At 39.3% G+C, this 27,273-nt stretch overlaps 1 protein-coding gene across 5 annotated transcripts in view; it reads right to left on the bottom strand.

The window, feature by feature from the left end:
• The window catches only part of FAM13A (family with sequence similarity 13 member A), a 338,407-nt gene that overhangs the window by 133,180 nt on the left and 177,954 nt on the right, over positions 1 to 27,273 (bottom strand). The window contains exon 1 of one of the 5 annotated variants that reach the window (XM_040237869.1): positions 18,282 to 18,739. The exons of the other annotated variants lie outside the window; for them this stretch is intronic. The gene's annotated coding sequence lies outside the window, so the exon portion shown is untranslated. Of the gene's footprint in view, positions 1 to 18,281; positions 18,740 to 27,273 lie in introns of those variants that run through there. 5 annotated transcript variants of the gene reach the window in all.

The raw sequence follows: 27,273 nt of genomic DNA, 5'->3' as shown, positions 1-27,273 counted from the left end.
TCAATTCTCCTGATAAATAATTTGATCAATCTTTTATGAGCCAGCTACAGCACAAGCCTTTTCATCCTGTTCATGGGGTTCTCAAGGCAAGAATACTGAAGTGCTTTGCCATTCCCTTCTCCAGTGGACCATGTTTTGCCAGACCACATCATTACTTTGCTGAGAAAGGTCTATCTAGTCAAAGCTATGGTTTTTCCAGTAGTCATGTATAGATGTGAGAGTTGGACCATAAAGAAAGCTCAGCACCTAAGAATTGATGCTTTTGAACTGTGATGTTGGAGAAGACTGTTGAGAGTCCCTTGGACTGCAAGGAGATCAAACCAGTCAATCCTAAGGGAAATAAGTCTTGAATAGTAATTGGAAGGACTGATGCTAAAGCTGAAGCTCCAATACTCTGGCCACCTGATGCACTGGACTCACTGGAAAAGACCCCGATGCTGGGAAAGATTGAAGGCAGGAGGAGAAGGGGACGACAGAGGATGAGATGGTTGGATGGCATCATCAACTCAATGAACATGAGTTTGAACAAGCTCTGAGAGTTGGTGATGGATAGGGAAGCCTGGCGTGCTGCAGTCCATAGGGTCGCAAAGAGTCAGACATGACTGAGCAACTGAACTGAACTGACAGTGCAAGCTAATTAATGTTCCAGGTTTTTTTTTTTTTTAAGTAAGTTATTAACATGCTTTAGGAAAATTTGCAAGGTAGCTTCTTTCTTTTTTCTCTCTCTCTCTTTTTTTTTTTTTGGTATAAATGGGTCAATGGTAAAATTATAACTAATTAAAATCTCATCTTGATCTAAATTTTAGAGTGAATCCATACTTGGTATAAAATCATCTTAACTAAGTTGGTTAGAAAAATTACTCACATGTAAAAAAACAAAAAATTCACAATATAAAAAGTTAATCTTGAAATGTAATAGATCAGATTAATTACAGTTTCACAGTGTGGCTCAAGTAAGTAACAAACCTCTTAGGACTTGGTTAACTCTTCTCACACCTCCTCTCTCCTCTGTAAAAGCTACAGGCTATCACAGCAGAATTTTTTGTCTGTTTTGTTAATTGCTGTTGCCTTGCATCCTAGAGTTGCACTTGGTAAATAGTGGAAGACTGTTAAATATTCCTATAGTGAATAAATGAATAACAGAACAAACTGATAGTATCTACCTTTCTTTCACAAATATTGATACCATAAAGCAAATTAATTCCACTGTGTAAGCATTATTCTTATTTTAAAAGTGCCATCTATATTCAGTTTCAAAATTAAGTCAGTTGAAAAAATAGCTATGGTAAAGAAATGGGTAGAATCTAAATTTACAGAGCATGAGGATTATTAATGCAACACCAGGAGCGGGAAACTGCATTTAGTTGGACTAAGCAGCCCCGTAGTAGAGGCATCTGGCCTGGGACTTGGGCTTAAGCAAGTCTCATCTTTTAGGGGCTGCTCATAGAGAAATCTGTACATGGCAGTAAGGTAAGCCCTCTCACTAGCATCAACACAGCTCCATCTGCTATTATAAAGTCATTGGTTCAAGTTTCTGACCTTAGGTCTTTCATCAGAAAAAAACTCAGGTGTGTAAACTGAGTAGTTTAGGAATTTAAATGTAAGATTTCTACAAATTCTCATTCTATTCAGTTCAGTTCAGTTCAGTCGTTCAGTCGCTCAGTCGTGTCCGACTCTTTGCGACCCCATGAATCGCAGCACCCAGGCCTCCCTGTTCATCACGATCCCCCGGAATTCACTCAGACTCACGTCCATCGAGTCAGTGATGCCATCCAGCCATCTCATCCTCCGTCGTCCCCTTCTCCTCCTGCCCCCAATCCCTCCCAGCATCAGAGTCTTTTCCAATGAGTCAACTCTTCGCATGAGGTGGCCAAAGTACTGGAGTTTCAGCTTTAGCATCATTCCTTCCAAAGAAATCCCAGGATTGATCTCCTTCAGAATGGACTGGTTGGATCTCCCTGCAGTCCAAGGGACTCTCAAGAGTCTTCTCCAACACCACAGTTCAAAAGCATCAATTCTTCGGTGCTCAGCCTTCTTCACAGTCCAACTCTCACATCCATACGTGACCACTGGAAAAACCATAGCCTTGACTAGACAGACCTTAGTTGGCAAAGTAACGTCTCTGCTTTTGAATATGCTATCTAGGTTGGTCATAACTTTTCTTCCAAGGAGTACACATCTTTTAATTTCATGGCTGCAACCACCATCTGCAGTGATTTTGGAGCCCAAAAAAATAAAGCCTGACACTGTTTCCACTGTTTGGCCATCTATTTCCCATGAAGTGATGGGACCAGATGCCATGATGTTCGTTTTCTGAATGTTGAGCTTTAAGCCAACTTTTTTACTCTCCTCTTTCACTTTCATCAAGAGGCTTTTTAGTTCTTCTTCACTTTCTGCCATAAGGGTGGTGTCATCTGCATATCTGAGGTGATTGATATTTCTCCTGGCAATCTTGATTCCAGCTTGTGTTTCTTCCAGTCCAGCATTTCTCATGATGTACTCTGCATAGAAGTTAAATAAGCAGGGTGACAATATACAGCCTTGACGTACTTCTTTTCCTATTTGGAACCAGTCTGTTGTTCCATGTCCAGTTCTAACTGTTGCTTCCTGACCTGCACACAGATTTCTCAAGAGGCAGGTCAGGTGGTCTGGTATTCCCATCTCTTGAAGAATTTTCCACAGTTTATCGTGATCCACACAGTCAAAGGCTTTGGCATAGTCAATAAAGCAGAAATAGATGTTTTTCTGGAAGTCTCTTGCTTTTTCCATGATCCAGCGGATATTGGCAATTTGATCTCTGGTTCCTCTGCCTTTTCTAAAACCAGCTTGAACATCTCATTCTATTAGTAATATTAAAATATGCTTTGAAAATTTTGATCATTTATCTCTAATCAAAATCAATGACCATCAATGGGAATGTTTACCATCCAACCCTAAATGCAATCCTTTGGCCTCAAGGTCTTGTGAACTTAGAGGATAGGATTACACAGGGTGATGGGGCCTTAAAGCAAATGTTCTCTGGATGCTCAGGGATCCAGAGGGATGCTACTGACACTAGATGGAATACCAGGAAGCAGTGCTTCTTACCCAGGGGTGCACATCAGAATATCCTTTAGAGATTTAAAAAAATTGTACACTTGCCAAAATTCATCCTACCACCTCATTTCCCATTCCCACTTCCAAGATCCTGGGCAGGTGCATTTTTAAAAAATCCTTAGAATAACGTATGCTGATTCAGAATTTAAAAAATTATCAAGAAGTAAATAATTTCTCTTCAAGGTTTTGAAGCTAAGTGTTAAAATGGAAAAATAAACAACATTAACTGAATCGCTTGATTATGGCTGGTCACACAAGTTTCATGTTCATGCAAGAAAAATAGGTGGAATAGTCAGAAATTAAATGACTATTTTAGAATCACTTAATTTTAAAGCTGATGAGAGGTCTGTTCTAATCCCATCATCCCAGAAATAATGTACAGGGCTCACAGAACTGAAATGATTTGTCCAGGATTGTACAGAGAATTGGAAACTTGACTATTAAAACCCCCTTCTCCTGACCAAAATGAAGGTGAGAAATGAAGAAACGAACTGTTAAATGCAGAGCAAACTAAATGATTAATGGAAGTGCAGGGTGGCAACACGTCTTCTGCAGCCTGGTGGGAAAGCAGATGGCAACACCCAGGCAGGGAGCCCTGCACTGCAGCTTTGAGGAACTGTAAGCTAAAGGGTCTTGGCTCTGTAGTGACCTCCGACAGCCTCATTACCCCTCCTAGCCTGACTTACAGATTTTGCTCATTTGAAGGAAATATATTTTTATAGCTCTGTTTCTTCTGGCTGTGCTGTGTGGCATGCAGGATCTTAGTTCTCTGACCAGGGACTGAACCCATGCTCCCTGTATTGGGAATCCAGAGTCTTAACTACTGGAATGCAAGGGAAGTCCTGAAATACATTTCTATCTTGTTAAGGTCAATGTTGTTTGGGGTTTGTGTGCTTAGTCACTCAGTCGTGTCCAACTTTTTGCAACCCCATGGACTGTAACCCTCCAGGCTCCTCTGTTCATGGGGATTCTCCAGGCAAGAATACTGGAGTGGGTTGCCATGCTCTCCTCCAGGATATCTTCCCAACCCAGGGATCGAACCCAGGTCTCCCACATTGCAGGCAGATTCTTTCAGTCAGTCAGTTCAGTCATTCAGTCGTATCTGACTTTTTGTGACTCCATGGACTGCAGCACGCCTGGCTTCCCTGTCCATCACCAACTCCCAGAGCTTGCTCAAACTTATGTCCATTGAGCTGGTGATGCCATCCAACCATCTCATCCTCTGTCATCCCCTTCTCTTCCTGCTTTCAACCTTTCCCAGTGTCAGGGTCTTTTATGGAAAAACAAACAAACAAACAACAACAAAAAGACCACCTAATCCAAACTGATGTAAGATTTTCCTCAAATTCTGCTTTATCAGTGGAGCTATCTCTGACAGTACAGACTAAAGAGGAAAATGCCCCACTCCCTATTAACATGACCCTACTAAATCAGTCCTGAATATTCATTAGAAAGCCTGATGCTGAAGCTGAAACTCCAATTTGGCCACCTGATGTGAAGAACTGACTCATTTGAAAAGACCCTGATGCTGGGAAAAATTGAAGGCAGGAGGAGAAGGGGACAACAGAGGATGAGATGGTTGGATGGCATCACTGACTCGATGGACATGAGTTTGGGTAAGCTCCAGGAGTTGGTGATGGACAGGGAAGCCTGGTGTGCTGCAGTCCATGGGGTCACAAAGAGGCAGACACAACTGTGTGACTTGAAATGAACTTTACTTATTTCCATTGCATCCAGTACCATCAAACACATTGTGTATCTACTTTTGTTAATTTTTTCTTTTCCCCCAAGCAGGTATAAGTTCCATGAGGGCAGAAACTTTGGTCTGTGTTGCAAACACTGTGGGATAGAGAGAGAGTGAAGGGAGAGTGAAGGAAGGGCAACCCCGCCTTCCCCCCACCTCCCCGCTTAAAGAGAAATCCCACTGCTTACTTTTATTGGCCAAAATTTAGTCTCATGGTGACACACAGCTGCCAGGGAAATTAGGGAAAGTGGTCTTATGGCTGTGCATCCATGTACCCAGCCAAGAAAGAGAAAGAGATTAGATATTGGGAGGCCACTGGCAGTCTTGACCACAGACCTAAAGAAATAAAGGGAGGTCTCAGAAGAATGTCTGGGGAGGAGCATTTCAGATGCAGAGCAGTGCAAAGATCCTGAGGAGGAAGCATGACTTGCAAGTCCGAGGAACAGCAAGGAGGCCACTGTGGCTGAAGACAAAGGAGTGAGAAGAGAAGCACAGGAGGTGCAGTCACTGAAGCAGCAGAGGGCTCAGATCATGGAGACCTGTGGGCATTTTTGAGACTTTGGTTTTCACCTTAAGGGGAAAAAACTTTGATAAAGTGTTGAACAGAGAAGAAACAGGTCTTTCATTTTAAAAGGATCCTTACTGCTACATCAAGAAAAGACTGGTTAGAGTGATTAAAGGAGACCAGCTAGGAAGTAACTGAGAAGTTTGTGGATTGGATCAGGGAGACGTTGAGAGAAGACCAGATTCTGGACATGCTTTGAATGTGGAGTCAACAGGATCGGCTGATGCCATGGACAGGAGGAAGGATTCAAGGATGACTCCAAAGGTTTTGGCCTGAGTATTGAAAAAAAGGAACCGCCATCATGGAGTTGGAAAAGACAGCAGGAGGTACAGATTCTGGTGGGTAAATCAGGAGTTTATAGCTTCTAGACATGCTAAAATTGAGATGCACATAAGATAGACAAGTGGAGATGTCATGGAGGCAGTTAGATACAGGAGTTAAGAGTTGAGAGGCTTGAACTGCAAATACAAGTTTGGAAAATACCTGTATATAGATGGTATTCAAAAACCAAGTAATTGGAAGAGATCACCTAGAGAGTGAATTTAGATAGAGAAGGGAAGAAGACTAAGAACTGACCTCCAGAGCACTCCAAGGTTAGACAGACTAAGGAGTGGATGGTAAAGCAGAGGGAAAACCAACAGTGTCCTGAAAGGCAAGGGAAAAGGGTCTCAACAGGGAAGGAATAAATTCAGTTACCATATAACCCAGCAATTTGAAAACACTGGTCCACATAAAGACTTGTACGTGAATGCTCATAGCACCATTACTCACTAGAGTCAAAGAATGGAAACAACTCAAATATCCATCACCAGATGAATGGACAACTAAATGTGTATATCCATATAATGGTATATTACTCAGCAGTAAAAAGGGATGAAGCAATGATACATGCTATAACAGAGATGAATCTTGAAAACATCACATTCAGTGAAAGAAGGCAGATGCAAAGGAAATATACTGGATTATTCCATTTATATAAAATGTCCAGAACACACACATGTGGAGAGAGAAAAAGTAAATCACTGGCTACAAGGGACTGAGTGATGGGAAGTGACTGCAAATGACTATGGGGTTACTTTCTGAAGTGATGAAATGTCTGGGAATTGGATAAGCATGTGAATATATTAAAAATCATTGAACTGAAAATTTACAATTAGCTCAGTTGGTAAAGAATCTGCCTGCAATAAGGAGACCCTGGTTCGATTCCTGGGTCAGAAAGATCCACTGGAGAAGGGATAGGCTACCCACTCCAGTATTCTCGGGCTTCCTTTGTGGCTCAGCTGGTAAAAAATCCTCCTGTAATGCGGAAGACCTGGATTTGATCCCTGGGTTGGGAAGATCCCCTGGAGAAGGGAAAGGCTACCCACTCCAGGATTCTGGCCTGGAGAATTACACGGACTGTATAGTCCATGAGGTTGCAAAGAGTTGGACATGACTGAGTGACTTTCACTTTCACATATTATGGTACACAAATTATATCTCAAAAAGTTGTATTATATATCAAAAAGTCACATCTTTAAAAAAGAATGTGTGACCAAGTGTATCAAATGCTGCTGACAGGGTGAATAAGATGAAAATTAAGAACTGGCCACTGATTTTTGAAAGTGGCATCATTTGACAAAACCATTTCATTCTGGCAGGACAGATTAGTGTGGGTTACAAAGAGAACAGAGAAGAAGTGAAACAGCAAGCTTATATAAGTCATTGAGTACTTCTGTTGTAAGAAATAGCAGAGCAAATGGGTGAAGGTTAAATGATGAGGGGCATGTTGGAGTCAAGGAAGAGGTTAAAAGTGTTAGTCGCTCAGTCATGTCCGACTCTTTGGACTGTAGCCCACTGGGCTCCTCTGTTCATGGGATTCTCCAAGTAAGAATACTGCAGTGGGTAGCCAGCCATTCTCTTCTCCAGGGGATCTTCCTGACCCAGAGATTGAACCTCAGTCGCAGATTCTTTACCATCTGAGCCACCAGAGAAGCTCTCAAAAGGAGAGGTCCTCCTCCACCCCCACAACTAAGTTTGGAAATACAGCACATTTCTGCACTAAAGGGATTGATTTGGTAGAGAGATTAAAAAAACTGATGACCCCAGAAAGAAGGAGTGGGTAGAGGATATGGAATCTTAGCCACAGGGGTGGGCTGCTCTAGGAAAGAAGCAAACAGGGCACATCTCCTGTGAGTGGAAGGAAGGCGAGAGCACAGCACAGGTGCAGAGAGTGGATCAAGGTGAGAACAGGTGGACACTCTCTTTTGATGTTCTCCAACGGAAGTAAGGTCATCATCTGAGAGTGAACAATAAGAAGGGGGATGTTGTAGGTTAAGGACAAAGGAAAAGGTATACAACAGTGTTTAAAAGAGAGTAAAGTGAAAGGACCAGAGAAAGCAGTTGGACTGCCAGCAAAATGAAGGCCCATTTGAGGACGGTAGTCATATATTTAAAGTGAGACAGAATTAGTAGACAGAATTAGTAGACAAAGGTAACAACAAAGATCAGGGTAGAATTAAATAAACCAGAGGCTAAAAAGACAACTAAAAATGAAACTAAGAAATAGATTTTAGAAAAGATAAGCAAAACACATAAACTTTTAGCTAGATTCACAATGGAAAAAAAAGAGAGAGGATTCAAATAAACAGAAGTGAAGGAGGAAGTGTTACAAATGATACAACAGAAATATCATAGGTTACTAAGAACAGTTATATGCTAACAAATTGGATAACCTAGAAGAAACATATAAATTCCTAGAAGTATATAATCTATCAAGACTTGATTCAAGACTGAATCAAGACTGAAGAAACACATTCTGAACAGACCAGTTACTAGTAAAGGGATTGAATCAGTAATCAGAATCTTCTGAACAAACAAAAGTCCAGAACCAGATGGTTTCACTGATGGAGTCTACTAAACATTCAAAGAATTAATACTAAATCTCAAACTCTTACAAAAAAGAAAAGAGAAGCCAACACTTCCAGATTCACTTTATAGGTCAGTAAACCCTGATATCAACCAGATATGGACACTAGAAGAAAAGAAAATTACAGGCCAATATTCTTAATGATAATTACAATTTATAGTTTAACGTATATGCAGAGTACATCATGCAAAATGCCAGGCTGGATGAAGCTCAAGCTGGAAACAAGATTGCTGGGAGAAATATCAATAACCTCAGATATGCAGAAAACACAACCCTAATAGTAGGAAACAAAGAGGAACTGAACAGACTCTTGTTGAAGGCGAAAGAGGAGAGTGAAAAAGTTGGTTTAAAACTCAACATTCAAAAAACGAAGTTCACGGCATCTGGCCCCATCACTTCATGGCAAATAGATGGGGAAACAATGGAAACAGTGACAGATTTTATTTTCTTGGGCTCCAAAATCACTGTGGCTGGTGACTTCAGCCATGAAATTAAAAGATACCTTCTCCTTGGAAGAAAAGCTATGACAAACCTAGACAGATATATCTAATGACAAAGGTTGGTATAGTCAAAGCTATGGTTTTTCCAGTAGTCACGTATGGATGTGAGAGCTGGACCATAAAGAAGGCTGAGCGCTGAAGAATTGATGCTTTTGAACTGTGGTGTTGGAGAAGATTCTTGAGTCCCTTGAACTTCAGGGAGATCCATCCAGTCTATCCTAAAGGAAATCCATCCTGAATATTCATTGGAAGGACTGATGCTGAAGCTGAAGTTCCAATAATTTGGCTATCTAATGTGAAGAGCTGATTCATTGGAAAAGACCCTGATGCTAGGAAAGATTGAAGGCAGGAGGAGAAGGGGAAGACAGCATGAGATGGTTGGATGGCATCACTGATTCAGTGACATGAGTTTGAGCAAAATCCAGGAAATAGTGAAGGACAGCAAAGCCTGGTGTGCTGCAGTTCATAAGGTTGCAAAGAGATGGACAGGACTGAGCAACTGAACAACAACAAGTCCTTAATGAACATTGCTGTTGTTTAGTTGCTAAGTTGTGTCCAACACTTTTGTGGTCCCATGGACTGCAGCCCATCAGGCTCCTCTGTCCATTGGATTTCCCAGGCAAGAACAGTGGAGAGGCTTGCCATTTCCTTCTCTGAGGCATCTTGACCCAGGGATCAAAGCTGAGTCACCTGCATTGCATGCAGATTCTTTACCACTGAGCTGCCTGGGAAGTTTAATGAACACATGTAAAAACTCTCAACAAAATATTAGCAATGATACATTAAATTAAAAAATACATTAAGAGGATCACATACTATAGTCACACGGGATTGAATCCAGGGATGCAGTGATGGTTCAATATCAGAAAATCAATAAATGTGAAACACTGTATTAACAAAATGAAGGATAAAAATCATAATATTCTCAATAAAGAAAAAGCATTTGTCAAAAATTCAACCTACAGTCAAGACCAAAAAAAAAAAAAAGACCCTTTCAACAAAATGGGTATAGAAAGAATGCAATTCAACATAATAAAAGTCATATATAATCAGGCCACAGTTAACATGATACTCAACAGTGAAAAGCATAAAGCTTTTCCTCTGAGATCAGGAAAAAGACAATGATGGCCACTCCTGTGACTTTTATTCAACACAGTGTTGCCAGAGCAATTCAGTTCAGTTCAGTCGCTCAGTCGTGTCTGACTCTTTGCGACCCTGTGAACCGCAGCAAGCCAGGCCTCCCTGTCCATCACCAACTCCCAGAGTCCACCAAAACCCATGCCTATTGAGTCGGTGATGCCATCCAGTCATCTTATCCTCTGTCATCCCCTACTCCTCCTGCCCTCAATATTTCCCAGCATCAGAGTCTTTTTAAATGAGTCAGCTCTTCGCATCAGGTGGCCAAAGTATTGAGGTTTCAGCTTCAACATCAGTCCTTCCAATGAACAGCCAGGACTGATCTCCTTTAGGATGGACTGGTTGGATCTCCTTGCAGTCCAAGGAACTCTCAAGAGTCTTCTCCAACATCACAGTTCAAAAGCATCAATTCTTCAGCACTCAGCTTTCTTTATAGTCCAACTCTCACATCCATACATGACCACTGGAAAAACCATAACCTTGACTAGACAGACCTTTGTTGACAAACTAATGTCTCTGCTTTTTAATATGCTGTCTAGGTTGGTCATAACTTTTCTTCAATTAGGCAAAATAAAAGTTAACATATTGTTAATAAAAGTTAACAAATCAAAAAGGAAGAACATTTGCTTGCAAATGACATGGTCTTCTGTATAGGAAACCGTAAAGATGCCACCATAAATAACTATTAGAACAAATAGATTCAGTTAAAATCAGTATTCAAAAATCTGTTGTTTCTGTAACTAATAATAAACTATCAGAAAGTGAAATTAAGAAAATAATTCCATGTATAATTGTATCTAAAGAATAAGATATCTAGGTATAAATTTAACTAAGGAAGTGAAAGACATGTACAACGAACACTGGGAGACAGTGATGAAAGAAACTGAAGAAGAAACAAATAAATAGAAAGATACTCCATGCTCATGGGTTGGAAGAATTTATATTGTTAAAATGTTCTATATAATACTCAAAACAATAAACAGATTCAATGAACTTCTTATAAAAAATTCCACTTTCATTTTTCACAGAAATAGAATAAATGGTCCTAAAATATGTATGAAAACACACAAGACTCCAAAATAGCCAAAGCAATCTTGAGAAGGAAGAACAAAGCTGGAGGCATTGTACTTCCTGAACTCAAACTGCGTGACAAAGCTACAGTAAATGAAATAATATGGTGTTGGCAGAAAAAACAGACTCAGATCAATAGAACAAAATAGAAAGCTAAGAAATAAACTCAAGCATATCTGGTAAATTAACTTATGACAAAAGAGAGATAAGAATATACAATGGGGAAAGAAGAGTATCTTCAGTAAGTGGTGTTGGGAAAACTGAGCAGCCACATGGAAAAGAAACTGGACCACTATCTTACCCCATACACAAGAATAAATTCAAAACACATCAAAAGACTTGAATGTAAGATCTGAAACCATAGAACTCCTAGAAGAAAATAGGAGGTAAGCATATTAACATTAGTCTTGAAAATGTTTTTTGGATTTGACATCAAAAGCAAAGGCAACAATAACAACAAAATAGACAAGTAGGAGTATATCAGTCTAAAAAGCTTCTGCATGGCATAGGATTCCAACAAAATAAAAAAGTAACCTACTGAACAGGAAAAATATTTGCAGGTCATGTATCTGATAAGAGGTTAATATCCAAATTATCTAAAGAACTCATTCAACTCAATAAAAAAAGAATCCAGTTAGAAAATGAGGATCTACATTTTTCCAAAGAAGACGGATGGTCAACAACAGGCACATGAAAAGGTGCTCAATGTCAATCACCATCAGAGAAATATGAATCAAAAGTAACATATCGTCTCACATCTATTAGAATGACCATTATCAAAAAAAACCAATAAGTAAGTTTCAAGGATGTGGAAAAAAGGGAACCCTGTGTATTGTTGGTGGGAATGTAAATTGGTACAGCCACTATGGAGAACTGTATGAAGGTTTCTCAGGAAACTAAAAAACAGAACTACTATATGACCTAACAATTCCACTGCTGAGCCTGTATCCAAAGAGAATGAAGGCACTATTTCAAAAAGATACCTTCACCCGTGGTGTTCATGTCAATGTATGGCAAAACCAATACAGAATTGTAAAGTAAAAAAAAAAAGAGATACCTTCAAACCCATGTTCATTGTAACATTACTTATAATATTAAAAATTAAGATATGGAAACAATGCAAGTGTCCATAGACAAATAAACACATAAATAATATGTGATACAGACACACACAATGAAATGTTATTCAGCCAAAAAAGGGAAATCTTGCCATTTTCACCAAACTAGATGAACCCTTGAGAGCATTATGCTATGTGAAATAAGTTAGACAGAGAAAGACAAATACTACATGATCTCATTCTAAACACAAAAAAAGAAACCGAGAATACACTGTTGGTTGCCAGAGAAATGGGGAAATAGGTAAAATTAGGTGAAATAGGTAAAATTAATTAATGTGGTCAAAGACACAAACTTCCGGGGATACGACAAGTAAGTCCTGAGGATTTTATGTGCAACATGCTGACAATAGTTAATACTGTGCTGTATGTTTGAATGTTGCTAAAAAAGTAGATTTTATTTTATTTTAATTTTTACTTTATTTTACAATACTGTATTGGTTTTGGCACACATTGACATGAATCCGCCACGGGTGTACATGGGCTCCCGAACATGAACCCCCCTCCCACCTCCCACCCCACACTGTCCCTCTGGTTCAAAGTTTTTATCACAATAAACAAAAAAAGTTGTAACTATGTGTGACGATGGATGTTAATTAAACTTATTGTGGTAATCATTTCATAACACATACAGCTGACTCTTGAACAACAAACACAGAGGATTAGAGATGCTGATGAAAATTCAAGTTCTGCTTTACCATATGCCTTCTCTATCTGCAGTACTGCATGAGTTATTCGACACACCATGGGGTCATGCAGTACTGTTGTCGGTATTTACTGGGGAAAAAAAAAAAAAAATCCATGGACAAGTGAACCTGAGCAGTTCAACCCTGTGCTGTTCAGGGTCAAACAGCATACACCTCAGATCATAACGCTGTGCACCTGAAACTAGTACAGTGTTATGTGTCAGCAAATCTCAACCGAAAATTAAGTGAAGCATCAGCTTAGTTTTGTGGGTTTCTCTAGCTCTGTTCAGCTGCTGGGGTAGGCAAGGAGTGAGCAGCCTGCTGATTTCAGAGAGGGCTGAGATTTTAAGGAAGCAGATATTAGCTTCTTTACCTGCTATCAGTCTCATTACTTTAGTGACACCTGAGTGTACATCTTTCACACTACTGCCTCCTCTGCCTATAACTTTGACATATAATAGGTAATTAATAAATGTTTAATATAATATTAATGTTTATAATATTACATTGTATATGTATATACTAATATAATAAACAATAAATGTTTAATATAGTATTTTCTTTCTGAAAACATTTTATAAACTATTTTGTTGATTATTCTCCCTCTCTAAAACACAGCCAATGAATTAGTTAGATTTACTCATAAACTATTTAAGACTACAGTTTTCCCCTATAGGTTCTTTATATTTAAATGGAAAAAAGTAACATTTTCAGAAAGTAGTTACTTTTCAAAAGTAGTCCCTTTTCTGAAAACTAATCAGATGAGTTCACCAAAATACTAATCAAACATAAAATGTCTTCTGGTAATGTCATGGGTGAGTTGTTAAAAAATATTAGCTTATTCTTCTAAGCATAAATATGGGGGCATGTAACCCAACCCAGCCTAGGTGTCTCCAAAAAAATGAGAGCTAACTCCCCAGGGAAAGATATGTTTTTGCAGGATACCTGGTTGTAAGACTTCTCATACTGTCCAGCAACAGATGAGCTTCCTTCTCTGGAAACTTCTAGTATAATTCTTTCCTCCATGTCTGTGAACAGTAACTATCAAGTGATCTGGTTGTGTTTTTATGATAAATTTGTAATTAAAGGTACATTTTTCAGGGGAGGGAAAGCACCTCCCACATCAAAAACAGTGAAGGAATAGAATATTGCATTTAAGGCTCTTTCTGAAGGTGCTGTTTCGGTGAGCAGGGCAGTAACTTCTATCTGCACGTATTTGTCAATGTGTGTTGTGAGCATGACTGCCAAAAAATGATTAAAGGGATAAAAAAAAATGCTCTTTGTAGTCCAAGCTTTCTTTAAACAGAGTTCTTACTATAAACAAGGAAAGCTGATGGAATGTTTTGTACTCCTTTTGCCAAACTCTGAAACTAATGAACCCTAATCCGCAAAGCCACCTGGGGATAACAAGATCGAGTCAGTGGAGTTTCTTTCCTTTTGGAAGAAGTCTCCATTACGGCCCAGCTCAATGCAACAAACTGTAAGACGTCACTGGGTTGTTTGGTTTTAGTAAAATACCTATTCTCAATACATTATAAACCATTTTCATAGTCATAAATATAAGTATTTTATTTTACATCATATTCATTTCTGGGGAAGAAACTGGCTTTGAATTCTACATACTTCTTCCTGTTGCTGGCTGCATGATTTGGGGTAAGTCTACTTTCCAAAGCTGCACTGCCTCATCTGTATAATCGAAAACCTACACCTCCTAAGACGTGATGGAAATTAAATGAGATAATTCGCATTCCATTAGCGCTGAGAACAGAATAAGCACATAATAAATGAGAGAAGTGAGAGCTATTAATTTTAACAATTACCAGATATAATAAAGGACTGCAGGACTTGGGACAACATGTCACTATTACCAAATTAACCTAGTGATTTAATCTCAGATAGCATTCTTCAAATTTGACAACAATGCAATTCAATGAGTGTTTATTGAACAATTACAACATGCTGGGCCTCGGGCTAAGTCCTGGCATCATTAGTGATGCTGGCTGCTGTCTTAAAGAAGTGGAGTATGTAGCAGGGAGACAGACACACAGACTCCTACCTCCAGTAATGAGCATAACTGCAGTAAGAGCTAACTGCTATGTTTACTGAATAGGAGGCATAATATTTAAGCACTGCATGTATAGTTCCCCTTTTAAATTAAAAAACAACCCTATGAATTAGGTATGGTTATTTTCAAGTTATCAAGGTGAGAACTGAGATACAGAGAACTTAAACTTGCTAAGATTTATTAGCAAGGTCACCTTGCTAATAAAGCGACGAATCTAGGATTTGAATTTCTGGCAGTCTCACAAAGGAGCTAGCAATCTTAACTATTACGCCACCCTGCCTCTTACATTTTTAAATACATACAACAGTAACAGATATTTACTGGGCAACTTACCACCTGTAAGTTGAGGGGGAATAAATCAGACCTATTTCTGCACCCTGGAGCTTGTGGTATACTAGGAAAGACAAATGCTAATCACATAACTGCATGAATATATACATATGAACTATGATAAATGTTAGAAAAAACTGTGTGAAGTGAACTGAAGGTCGCTCAGTCATGTCCGACTCTTTGCAACCCCATGAACTATATATAGTCCGTGGAATTCTCCAGGCCAGAGTAATGGAGTGGGTAGCTTTTCCCTTCTCCAGGGGATCTTCCCAACCCAGGGATTGAATCCAGGTTTCCCCATTGCAGGAGGATTCTTTACCAGCTGGATCACAAGGGAAGCCCAAGAATACTGGAGTGGGGAGCCTATCCCTTTCCAGCAGATCGTTCCGACCCATGAATGGAACCGGGGTCTCCTGCATTGCAGGCGGATTTTTTTAACCAACTGAGCTATAAAGGATGTATCATATATGCAATATTATTTGAGAATATATACAGGGCACACACTAAACTCTGCCTGAGGCAGATAGTGGTGAGGAGAGAAAGCCTTTCACAGGCTAACAGCAACAGGAACAACGGTACAGAACTAGGAACCTGAAATGCCTGGGCGTGGACCACGTACAAAGAAGTGGGGGCAAGAGCTGAGGCTGAAGGACTGTGCTGAAGTCACCCTGCTAAAGGCATGGGTACTGTGCTAAAGGGTCTGACTGTTATTCAGTACACAGTGTTGAACAAAGCATTTTATAATACTTATTCCAGCTACAGTGGTGGACGAAAGACTTGGGTGATAAACAGTGTTGGGCCAAAACTCCTTCAGACACTAACCTCTGCCGATAATAAAAGGCCCCAGATTACATTCATATCTTTTTCACATTTTACCTGTGATATTCAGTAGAGTATGTGGAGTGAGTAATTTGGGGTTGCCTCCACAATGCTCATATCCCCGCTTCTCCTCTGCCAATGTCCCCAATTTCTATTGGTGTGCCATGGGGTTCCCAAGAAGGTGACTTCTCTTCTGGCTTGGGGTGAGTCATGTGACCTAGACTGAGTCAATTAGTATATTTCTATTTTCCAGCCACAGTAATTTATGACGGTGAACCTCAGGAATTTTCCTGGGAATGCTACAACAAAAGGTTCTCTCTCATTTCAGTGAACAGAGTAATGCAAGGAGAGAATTCTCTATAGGTCTTTCATGTTCCTGCATGTCTTAAACAAAAGCACTGACTGCCTTTGTTCTAAATTGTCTTTTCAAGGTGTCTGTATAATGAACAGTCTTGGAAGATTAGATAGGTTTTGCATCTGGAGCAAAAGCTGGTTTCCTTAAAGCCTTGGAAGTCAGAGATAGCTTCTCCCTCTGGAGTAAAGGGCAGTCATGCTTACTGCCTGTTATAAAAGAGTCAGGTTCCCTAAATTCAGAACACCTCTCTGGTAACACAGTTGACTGCTAAGGTATCATCCCTCTGAACCTCTTCATATCACTGTGTGGGAATTGGAGTTTGGGTAACCAGCATAAAAAATGCTGGCTATTCTCACTGGAAGAGACCCTGATGTTGGGAAAGATTAAGGGTAGGAGGGGAAGGGGGTGACAGAGGATGAGATGGTTGGATGGCATCATTGGACTCAATGGACATGAGTTTGAGCAAACTCTGTCAGATAGGGAAAAACAAGGAAGCTTAGCGTGCTGCAGTATGTGGGGTCACAAAGAGTTGGACAAGACTTAGTGACTGAACAATAACAACATGGCTACTGCAGGGAATAAGGTGTCCTTCATCTCAAACTTAGGAGTCTCATGTCTCCTAGTAGCAACCATGAAACTGGCAGATTAGCTTGAGATCTGGCAAGACACCACCTAAACCAAGTGATCAAACTCAGCACCAAATAACGAAACAGACATTCTATGCTTCTGGTACACAGTGGAGAGCACACAACCAAAAGGTTACCCTCGATCTACAAGAAGAAACCGAGATAAAACTAAACTACGGGACATTCCGCAATAACACTTGGCAAACTTTTTCTGTACAGGCCCAGATAGTAAACATGTTAGGCTTTGCAGGCTATAAAGTCTCTGTTGCAACTATGCACCTTTCTGTTGTATGAACTGGTGTGGCTGTGTTCAATCCAACTTTATTTACAAAAACAAGTGGTGGGTCTTGACCAAAGAACTGGTTTGCCCACCTTTGTTCTGTCCCATAACAACTGTTCAAGAGTCTTTCAAAAATTTCAAAAATGCCAATATCATGAAAGAAAAAAAAAGGCAGGATGATTGTTCTAGATTAAAGGGATCTAATGGTATATATGACAATAAACTCAATGCTGGCTCCTTGATCAGGTGGTGGCCTTTAAAGTCATCTGGGGTACCATGGAAGAAAGTTGAAGAAGGACTAAAAATTATCCTATATTTATTTTATCAATGCTATGTTTCTTCAGTGCAATAATGGAATTAAGATGTCCTTGGTTTTTATGAAATATATGTTGAAAACATGATGTCTGAAAATCATTTTCAAAAAGGAGAAAGTAGATGTGACAAAATGTTAAAAACCAAATAAGCTACCTACTCATCTGTACCCATCAATATTATGGGTCTATAGGTGAAAAACAAATCATAACAGTTAACCAAAAAGAAAACTGATGTCTCAATGGACAACACATAATGGAGATTTTCTGGAAAACCAACTTTTTGAAACTTTAAGGAATATAATTACATTTTATTGTACCAAGAATCACTTCAAAATTTCCAAACATAGAAGGTAAGATAGATTTTGCCAGGTATGTTAAAATGCCAACACCAAATTGGTTGTCTTGTCTCCATTTCCTGATCTTGAAAAAATGATTCACAGGCAGTCTTTTAATTTTTTGCTAAGGCCTAATCAATAAGCATGATGTTATGCTTGTATCTGCCCTGTCAAAGCCTGTATGAATGTTCAGTCAAAACATGTTTTTGTTAGTCTTAGCATTTTATGAGAGAACCCCTCTACATTTTCCCCAAATAGCCACAACTCTACAAGACCCAAACTAAACTCATCAGCTTCCCAGCCCTCAAGTAAGTTCCTTTTCTTTCAGTTCTCACCTTGATTAAGGCAGAAAATGTCCATCTGGAAGAAAATGTCCATCTGGAAGGTATTCCTCTGTTTCCTTGCCTTGTACCAAGTCCTGAGGCTTTTTATCTATTTACTTTCCTTCCCTACCTATCACATTAGTCAGGCCCTTCCCAGTTCTCATTTGGACTGTAGCTTCCTCATGAGTCTCCTCCTTTTTAATTCTCTCTCTCTGTTGACCTGATCTTATTCCCTGACAAAAAACTGTTCTATGGCGTTCTGCTTCCTATAGTCTATAATCCAAACTCTCTGACATCATATAAATTGCAGCAAACTATTTCTGCACGTCCATCTCTTGCCACTTCCCTAGACACACTCTATCCTTTAAACTGCAAGACTATAAACATGCATGTTCTCTCCTTCCCTTTGTACGTGCTGTTCCCTCTGCTCAACACACCCTCTTACAATGTAAGTTCTGTCTTGGTTACTCGGTACCTACACAATTTCTCGATGACTTCAACACAGGCAGAGCAGTGTCGACATTTTCAGCAAAGAATAAATTTTTAAATTTATCACACTAGGCTTTCCTTAGTTTTCATATTATTATAGAGGGAAGATTTTGACACCTCATGTATGCACCATATTCCAAAAATATGCTAATGAATCTTAATCTTGTACCTTTGTTCAGACCTCTCCTGAGCTCCAAACCTATATCCAACCATGACCTATATGGAAGCTTGAGACACTAAAGCAGAAAGCTTGCAGAGCATGCAGCAGATCTGGGGTTCAAACCACCAGGTACATGGTCTCCAGGCAGCTGGTTCCCCAGACCAGGGACCTGAGAGCCGTCTTTGCCAATTGCCTTTCCTTCACTTCTGACACCAAATCCATCCCCCAGTTCTAGTTAGGTCATTAAGAAAGATCCCAAGTAAGTCCACCTTCCTCATCTCTAGCCATTCCAGGCTCCAATAACTGCAACTGTTGCCTGACTGATTTTCCTACTTTGATTTTTTTGCTCTCTCCTGACTTTATTCACCACATAGGAACCAGATTTATATTTTCTAAACATAAATATTGTTGCAGTTTTCTTTATCTAAAGCTTCTCTTGTGACTCAGACAGTAAAGAATCTGCCTGCAATGTGGGAGACCCAGGTTCAATCCCTGGGTCAGGATGATCCCCTGGAGCAGGAAATGGCAACCCACTCCAGCATTCTTGCTTGGAGAACTCCGTGGACAGAGGGCCTGGCAGGTGACAGCTCATGGGGTCAGACACGCCCGAGCGACTGTCACTCTCCAGTGGTTTCTCATTTTGTCTTGGCAAAATGCCCCAATTCTCAACAGCCTACAAAACCCTTCTCCAGCCTTAGGTGAAGGTTCTCCCTGCTGCTCTCAGTGGCCTTCAGCCTCCCCCCAAGCAGCCTCCCTTCAGTTTTCTCTCCCTAGGTCCTGCCTTGCCACATGTTGCTACAATGTTTAAAAATTCTCTACCCCCAACCTCCCTTCTTTCCTCACCTGCTTTCACTTCTATTTGGTCTCAGAAGAAATGTAACCTCCTTTAAGAGTTCTTCCCTGGATGCATCCCTTTAAAACATTTACAGGCTGTGAGTGCATGCTATTTTCCTTCCTAGCAATTCATTTAATTTGCAACTAAATATTTGAGAGTTAGTCTCTGTTCCTCACTGGATTGAAAACTCCACTATCAAGTTTAAAATCTAAGTGCTTATCTTCTAGTTCAGTGCCTGTCATAATGTAGACAATTATTATTTTGAAGAAATAAGTAAATGATGCAAGCCAAAACAATAGAGGCTAAATGTCTGGTAAAGACAAAGAGGAGCAATAATCAAAATAGACATGACTCAGCATGAAATGACCAAAAGCACTAACCTCAGAAGGTGAGCAAACTTCAGAATACGTAAGCAAAATCACTATGGGCCAAGATAAAATAGAACTACTTGTAATAATATGCATAATTGATGTATTTACATTCTCTCTGATTCTGCCAATTTTCAGAACTCAAGATTAAACTGAGACTTTGGCAGTATAAATTTATGCTTCCATCCTGAGCTTGTGATCTAAAGAAACTATTTCTCTATGCTTCTTTCTTCCCTAAGAACAGGTAACATTTATGTCATGAAAATTTACTGTAATGATGAACATTTAAAGGGGAAAATAGTTTGAAAAGTATAGCATTATCATACTGTAATATGAATGAAATGGGAGAATAAAAAACAACTCTGCCTAGTGTCAGACCAGCATCATTTAAAAAAATAATGTAATACAGAATTTCTCTCACTGGTGATTCTGTTCTAAAATCTATTCAGTAGACCACATGCAGATTAATCTTAATATACACTTATGTCTGGTCCCCTCACTTCTTTTATCACAAACCTTCACTGCTAGTATTTTTAATATACAATTAGTTCTCATAGCTTCTTAAGAAAGACACTAAGATTGCAACCGAGAGCTAAATGTAAAAGAGGAAATGTAAACAACAGTAAGCCTGTATACAGAAATATGGGATTCCCAGTTGGCACTAGAGGTGAAGAACCCATCCGCCAATGCAGCAGACATAAGAGACACAAGTTCGATCCCTGGGTCAAGAAGATCCACTGGAGGAGGCCATGGCAATCCACTCCAGTATTCTTGCCTGAAGAATCCTACGGACAGAGGAGCCTGTCAAGCTACAGTCCACAGCATTGCAAACAGTCATAGATGACTGAAGCCACTTTGCATGCACACAAGCGGAAATACATGGAATTTCATTAGCAATATATGAAGTATGCAATTTAGAACAAAGTCTTAGTTTTAGTCCTTTTGGCTCATAGACAAAAATCAAGTCATAATACCTAATGCTGATGAGGATGTATGCAATTGGCACTCTCATATTTTCCAGTGGCTGTGTAAATTTTTATAACTCTTTAGTAAAAATTTAACTTAGCAATAGGTTTTAAGGGCCATAAAAATATTTTTATCTTTTGAACTGGTAAGTCCACGTTTACCAATCTATCCTGAAGACATAATTCTTGCTAAGAAATAAACTTTGTGCTGGAAAGTGTTTAACTCACAGTATTTACAATCACCGAAAACCTGAAATACAATAATGTGAGAATGATTATCACTGTTATTATGAAGTCTGTACTAACAAAGAAAATGGTTATAAAATATATTAAGGGAAAATAGTAGAAAATAAAATTGCTTATATATTTTTCAAATCCATTCACATATATGTAAGAAAAGAGGCAAAAATTATTTACTAAAATTCTAATAGTGATTATATTAATAGAAGTAGAAAGGGAGGAGCTAGATTTTTGCTATTTTCCTTTACTGTCTTTTTCAATGTAATTTTCCTTTTATAATGAAATTAACAAAAGAAATCTTCAGTGGCTCCCCACTATATTTAATAAGGTTAAATTTATGAGTGCCATCTCCTATTCAAGGTCCTCTTCAGTTCACCTCTGCTTTCACTTGAATCTTACTCCCTAGTTGCATCCCTCCCTCAACGTGTTTCCTCCCAGTGAGTCCAATAGTGGTATTCATTTTAAGTTTACTTAGTTGAGTAGACATTTTTTTTTTTCTTTTCGAACATTTCCTGACCCACTCTCTGTGGAATGGAGATATATTTTAGGTGATGCAATGTGGAACTTTTAAGAAAAGTTCTCTTCCCATAAAAAGACTGTTTATGAAACCAGTAACCTATTTGATTTGGAAATAGAAAGCTCTATACTAGTATCACTATCACTACACCAGTAATTTTTTTTTTATTTTGTGGGAAGAAGAGTAATTCATTTTATTTCCAAGGTACCATATATATCAAAATAGGAAGTAAAGTTGCTTCAATTAATCAGTTTAAAGGAGCTGAGTTATATTTCACATCTAGAATTTTGTTCTCTTATTTAATATTCATTCCATTAAAATTTTAAGAGGCAAAGCAAACAAACATTCAATATTGATTTTCAATATAATAACTAGGTAAAGCTAATGACAGGATTATAAGAACTGAGGTAGTATTTAGTGATGGTTTTAAGAAACTTCATTAGCATTTATAGTTATTCAATGCATGTAAATTCTGGGTATGAGAGGCCTTAACAAACAAGTACATTTTACATCTGCATCTGATAGAGTGAAACAGTAAATAAATATTTATCACATTGAGGAAAAAGTCCAAACTTTGTGGCCTAATGTGCAACTTAACCTATAATTTTCCATAGCAATATCCACAGTATAGGTAAGGTTGTTGGACTCCTAGGATACCCCTCTAAAGCCTATCTTTACATTGAGAATTATCTTATTACATTGAGAGTTTGGTAGGACAGTCTGAGAAAGTCCTGTATCCTAAAAGTTTAGTTGACATATAGAATGGTTTTCAGGATGGCTGATGAAAATATGAAGTCATGCGCAACAGGACACCTTTACATACAAGACATGTCCAATGTGGATAACTGAGAAGAGCTGCTATCATCCTGGAGAAAATAAAGTCACTACAAAAACAGTTCAGAGCTTTTGCACTTAAGAAGGACTCTAAGTTATGGGTAAGGAAATTTTTAAAAAATGAAGAAAATAGGTAACCACAAGGCCCTGCATGCTCACTCCACGTCCTAGGCAGTACATCAATTACTTAGTAAACTTCAGTTCTCACAACCTGTGTGCCATGGAGGCAGAATAGTGCAATACACCATGTAGGACTACAGAAATGGGAGCAGTGCTATGAGGGTCAAGAGTTTGATCTCTAGGTTCAAATATGTCTGGCCCTTATTATCCATACAACCTTGGGAAAATTAACTAGCTTCTCTTAAGCTTCCATTCTCTCTTGTGTAAGGAAAGAAGAAAAATGAAGGTACTGGTAAGTACTGTTAAACTAGTAGTAGAAGTGTTGGTCACTTACTCGTATCCGACTCTTTTCGATCCCACCAACTGCCCGCCAGTCTCCTCCGTCCATAGGATTCTCCAGGCAAGAATACTGGAGTGGATTGCCATTCCCTTCTCCAGAAGTTTTTTCTGATCCAGGGGTCAAACCCAGGTATCCTGCATTGCAGGCAGATTTTTTTGCCGTCTGAGCTATAGGGAAGTCCTTTATCTATAAAGAAAGAAGAAAAATGAAGATATTGGTAAGTACTGTTAAAGTTTCTTCCAAGCACATAATAGAGTTGTATTTCCTGTTTTCATTGTGGGTGGGTGATGCAATATGATTAGTTCTGGCTAAATGAGTTATGACCGGAAGCGAAGAAATAGTTTTGAGTCAAGGAAAGAGGAGACTGGCAGGCTACAGTCCATGGGGTTGCAAAGAGTTGGACACAACTCTTTGTGACTTAGCATACACGCATGCAAGGCATTTAACTGTCAATGCAAGATCCCACAGAACTCTTTTTCCCCTGGCACCACAATGGCCACATTTGAGATGGGTTACTCTGACTTAGCATGGACGTGACTTAGCATGCATGCACGCAAGGCATTTAACTGTCAACGCAAGATCCCACAGAACTCTTTTTCCTCTGGCACCACAATGGCCACATTTGAAATGGGTTACTCTGACTTGGCATGGACGTGACTTAGCATGCACACACACAAGGCATTTAACTGTCAATGCAAGATCCTACAGAATTCTTTTTCCTCTGGCACCACAATGGCCACATTTGAGATGGGTTACTCTGCCAGAAAAGATCCTCAAGCAACCAGAATAAAGAGAGCCCACTTGTCAATCTAAATTGGACAGGTAGCATGAGCAAGAAATAAATGTAGTTTTAAGCCACTAGGATTATGGGATTGCTTTATTACTGAAGTGTAACCTAGGCAATATAGATTGATAAAGGTAATTTTTATCTTATAGTGTCATGAAGGTTTAATAAAGTAGTATCAGAAGTATTTTTCACAGTGTCTAGCAAACAGTTCCCGGGTGGCTCTAGTGGTAAAGAACCTGCTTGCCAATGCAGGAGAACTAAGAGACGCTGGTTCGATCCCTGGGTTGGGAAGATTCCCCAGAGGAGGAAATGGCAACCCACTCCAGTATTCTTGCCTGGAAAACCCCATGGACAGAGAAGCCTGGCAGGCTACAGTCCATGGGGTCACAAGGAGTCAGTCACTTAGCAACAGCAAACAGTAAATACTTAAAAAGTGACAGCTATAAGATGATTATTATACGTTATTATCTTTTATAAGTTAGAATACTGAGGTTGTAAAATCTTCTGTAATGTGCCTCAGGCCACACTGCTGTTGAGTGAAAGAGTTGCTTCTGTAACATGTACAGCCAAAGATCTGTTTATTTTTATAGTCACCTCACTCTCCTCTTGTCATCAAACCTGGCCAAAACAAATCCCTCTAATAATTATTACCTTTTTGTTCATACATGTGCCTTTTTTGTTATTGTTCTAAAACCCTCGTTCTGTTACACAAAAGTTTGACTTAACCTCTATTTCTTCCACAAAGTCAGTTGGAATCAACTTAATTGCAGAAAGTCCATTGTACTTATTTGAAACGTAATTTCATGTGATTTTATAAGACAACTGTGTATGGCATGGGGTATAAAGAAAGGAAACAGCATTTCCCAGAATCCCTTGCCAGTAGAATTCTGGTTAATTTCTTCTAAGGAGGAATTCCCATGAGCTTTGAAGGCAGAGGAGAAAACAACATACTTTGAGGATTTTAACTGCCTCATGGAAATGACTGAAAGCAAACAGATTGGATGTTAATCATGTTTTTACATTTGGAGGGAGTTTACTATAAACCTTGCCTCACACCACAGCAAAAGAATCAACAAACCACTACCATTACTACAAAAAAATATCAGGCCAAACTAAAGAAGTCTTTGCTGTGCAAGAGGTAAAACAATTCCTGAGACACCAAACTTCCAAGAACAGGAGGCAAGCTATAGTTTAAGGAAGATACAATCACTGCACTCACTAACAGGGGAGTAATGACAAGGAGGAAATTCTAAAAGGTGAAGGCAGCTTTCAGAGAGAAAAAGGAAATGTAATTCCTCACAGAAAGTGCCTCCATGACTTCTGTGCACGTGTATGTGTGTGTCCTGGAGTATGAGTGAGACTGTTTAGTACAAACAGTACTGTTTGTACATGGGATGGATGTGTGTGGAGGGATGGACAATTTGTCTTTTAATTTCACAAAGTCTCAGAACAAGGAGAACCATGTCTAGACCTGATGGAGCATTGATGTGTCTCCTAGATATTTTGGAGATTGAGTTGGTTGTAATCACTGGCTGGTTCTTTGGATTTTCATCCATGCAGAAGGACTGAGTGTGTTTTCTGCAGGGTAAGAGAAATGGAAAAAAAAAATGTATTTGGCAAACAGAAGGGCATGCTGTAGAAAGAACAATGTTATGTACTCATCAATTCCTAGTTCATCTTCCTTTTCCTGGGCACACTGGAAAACTACATTTACAGACTCCCACAAATGTTACTGAATTCTGGAATGTGAACAGAAGGGACAAGAGTTGCTTCTGTTGCCAAGGCGATTAAATATCTATGAACTCTGCACACACTTTTTTTTCTTTTTCACTCCTGAGATTAGAAGCCACCTTTTAGATGACATAGTTGAAAGATGGAAGCAGCCTGAGACCTGAATCACTGTTTGGACATTTCTACCTATAAATCCTCCTCCAGCTGCATTGGACTGTGACAGGAGTGAGAAATAAACTTTATAAATGAAGTCATTAATATTATGGGGCTGTTACAAAAGTTGTCACTAATGATTGTGATCGGACTGGTCATACTTATTGAACAGGACAAATCAGGGGATATTGGAACAAAAAGGTCAGTGAGATCTTTAGGGCTAATAAGCAATCATGGCAATCAGGTTAAGATTTGGTTGTTTGCCAAATACGACAGTAAACTCAAACGTAGATCTGAGACCAGAAAACCGGTCCAGCATAGTGATGTCTTAATTTAGTTGCTAGTATATATGTCTGGGCTCCAGTTCCTTCAGGTAAGAAACAGTCTTTTCAACTTTGCATCCCAGGCACACAGTGCAGAAGAGATGAGATGAAATGTCCAAACTGAGCATGAGCTTCAGGCTGTTTCTCAAAGCAGAGCAGATATGCAAGAGGAGATCATTTTGGTTGTAGAAAGTTAGTGAGCAAGTATCTAGACCCAGACTTAGGAAGCTGGGTTCTCAGGACAGTGAGACCAGGCCAGCTATGCTCTGCATGCCACAGCAGTGCTAATCAAGAGACATTTCACAGAGGGCCCTCCATTCCTTGGCCTGGGGTCACAGCAGGTTATAACATCTGATGGAAAGAGGCTAAGTATAGAGGTTACATTAGCCAAGTTATTAGATTAAGAGATTATGCAGGTACACCCAGATATACCATATTTGTATTATCTTTTAAAATGACTATTTAACTTTGTATTATTTTTTACTTGATAACATATGTATGCGACTTAGCATGCATGCATATATATGTTATAAAATATCATAAAACATAGGAGAATACTATCTAAATAACTGAATCTATGGTTTTTCCTGTGGTCATGTATGGATATGAGAGTTGGACTGTGAAGAAGGCTGAGCGCCGAAGAATTGATGCTTTTGAACTGTGGTGTTGGAAAAGACTCTTGAGAGTCCCTTGGACTGCAAGGAGATCCAACCAGTCCATTCTGAAGATCAGCCCTGGGATTTCTTTGGAAGGAACGATGCTAAAGCTGAAACTCCAGTACTTTGGCCACCTCATGCGAAGAGTTGACTCACTGGAAAAGACTCTGATGCTGGGAGGGGTTGAGGGCAGGAGGAGAAGGGGACGACAGAGGATGAGATGGCTGGATGGCATCACTGACTCGATGGACGCAAGTCTGAGTGAACTCTGGGAGTTGGTGATGGACAGGGAGGCCTGGGTGCTGCAATTCATGGGGTCGCAAAGAGTCGGACACAACTGACAGACTGAACTGAACTGATATGTCATTAATCATAAAGAGATCCAGGAATTCTTCAAATAGATTAGTGATGATTTATGAAACTAAATAAAGAATATGCTTGCAAAAAATAAAAGATTCAATCATAGATATAACTAGTAATAAATGA

The sequence above is a fragment of the Oryx dammah genome, unplaced genomic scaffold (genome assembly GCF_014754425.2).
Source record: "Oryx dammah isolate SB20612 unplaced genomic scaffold, SCBI_Odam_1.1 HiC_scaffold_3, whole genome shotgun sequence".
NCBI classification, from domain to species: domain Eukaryota; kingdom Metazoa; phylum Chordata; class Mammalia; order Artiodactyla; family Bovidae; genus Oryx; species Oryx dammah.
Note: the sequence above shows the minus strand (reverse complement) of the source record. Positions and strands in the feature narration are given on the sequence as shown.